The sequence below is a fragment of the Cryptotermes secundus genome, unplaced genomic scaffold, assembly GCF_002891405.2.
Source record: "Cryptotermes secundus unplaced genomic scaffold, Csec_1.0 scaffold468, whole genome shotgun sequence".
NCBI classification, from domain to species: domain Eukaryota; kingdom Metazoa; phylum Arthropoda; class Insecta; order Blattodea; family Kalotermitidae; genus Cryptotermes; species Cryptotermes secundus.
The window spans coordinates 2,480,121-2,482,056 of NW_019721526.1; the positions used below are offsets into that span (position 1 = coordinate 2,480,121).

General features: G+C 34.6%; 1 protein-coding gene across 4 annotated transcripts in view; it reads left to right on the forward strand.

Annotated features, from left to right (window-relative positions):
• Positions 1 to 1,936, forward strand: part of LOC111875517 — a 101,741-nt gene that overhangs the window by 73,122 nt on the left and 26,683 nt on the right. Inside the window, exon 1 of one of the 4 annotated variants that reach the window (XM_023871831.2) lies at positions 484 to 514. The exons of the other annotated variants lie outside the window; for them this stretch is intronic. The gene's annotated coding sequence lies outside the window, so the exon portion shown is untranslated. Of the gene's footprint in view, positions 1 to 483; positions 515 to 1,936 lie in introns of those variants that run through there. 4 annotated transcript variants of the gene reach the window in all.

The following is a 1,936-nucleotide window of genomic DNA, read 5'->3' on the forward strand; positions in this document are numbered from 1 at the left end:
CACAATCTTATACAGGTAAGTACTTGGAAGAATTAATAATGAATAAAACTAAAAGTAAACAAACAAATAACTGATAATTATGACAGTAATAATAATTTCGTTATCATTAAACTAAGTGTCATTACGAATTTAGGAATGAAACATAAATATTTAATTAAGAAATGAATAGTATAGATTTTCAGAGGATAATAATAATATATGTAATTCATTTTGTTTTACTGGACATGCAAATAATAAAAATACTAACAGTTATACTATATTTAAAATTTGTTTGGGTAGAACATTCCTGGCTCCGAATACATCAACATCCCTGCATACAGCATTAGCAGCTGCTGGGCATCTAGCAGAGGGACAATATTTAAATAAGGAGCAAACATTGAACAATGCAGAATCTCTGATATACCGAGCAGGAACTCAGAGACCAACAATTTCCAGGACAGAAGGGCAGAATTTTGAGCCAAAATAAACTTGAATAAGAAAGAGAGCATCAAGGCGATGTATCCTAGTACATAAGGTATGCAATTTTAACTCCTCAAGAGCAAGAGAATAATAATAATAATAAGTGCAGTTACTTGCATCTCATAGAAATTCGAACAGGATTTATAACTTGATACATCATGAGAAATAGATTATAACATTATGAAATTTAATTTTTGCAGCAAAATATCCGCTTACTGGTTTTGTGAAAAGTTATTTCATATCTCCACAATTAGTAGCAGAATCTTCCAGATGACCAAACATTCCATTTTTTTTTTAATTTGATACTATAGAACGTGTCATTTCAAACTTTTTAAGTGTGTGCGTGCAAGAGAGGGAGTGAGTCTCAATTCAATAGTCCTGATATTTTTTATCCTCACGTATGCAATCTTATGCCACTGTCAGGTCGAAGGTATGCTGCAGTTTTTTGTGTAAGAAGATTCCAGTTCAGTTTTAATTTTTGCGACCATTCTTCAATGCTGGAATTCAGTTATTTCTTTCCCAAAGCAAGTAAAAGTATAATTCTTCTGTGTCAGAGTCTCATTTACCAAAGCGTATGAGAATGAACATTTGATTATCACTGGAACTAGCGTAATACCCATTGAAATTTCGACAGAAAGTTTTATTTATGTGAGGCTCATATCCTCTGTGAGCATATACAACCAGGCAAAGACACATTATATTGGCTTTGAAAGTGGGCACATGTGTTATCAAGTGATGTATCAAGGTTGTTTGATGAGTAACACCATCTGGCAGACATTGAGAGTATCTACATCTCCCTTAGCACAAATAACTGTATCTCAAACTGGCTTTTGTATACCTGTATAAGAGCTGTGTTTGAACTCTGTATGAAGTAACTACAAATGTAAAGTAGTGGAAAGAATCGTGATGATGTATATGAAGAATTGAATAATACACAGTATTTTTATTTACGTAACAAGCAGTTGGATGAATCTTTCCTTCTAAGAAATATTGAATTTTAGACTCTGTTGGTTTTGTAAGTGAGTAGTCGTTTCTGTTAATACAGTTTTGTTCCGTCTTTAGTGCGCTGAAGAGAGGTACTGTGAAGGAATTTGATTATATACAAAAAAAATTCAACCATATAATGAGCAGAATGTCACAAAACGAGGAAAGTCGAGGGAGTGACTTAATCCCGCCTGGAAGAGAAGACTCAAAACAAATGTTGGTCGAAGAATTTATGACGATTACCGAAACAGTTCAGGCCATTGCAGCTGCTCTGAAAACACGTAAGCTGAATGAAATTCCTGAAGATGAACTGGAATATTTTCCAAAAATAGTCTCATGGCAGCATCAATTTATGGTGAAGCTGATGGAAAGCTGGTGTGACGCCGAAGACAACATACAGGCAAAGACTGAAATCATACATGCCTTGCAGAAAGAGTTAACTCTCCAGAGAGGGGCAGCAAGGGATCCTGCCATGATAAAGGTAGGTTTGTCT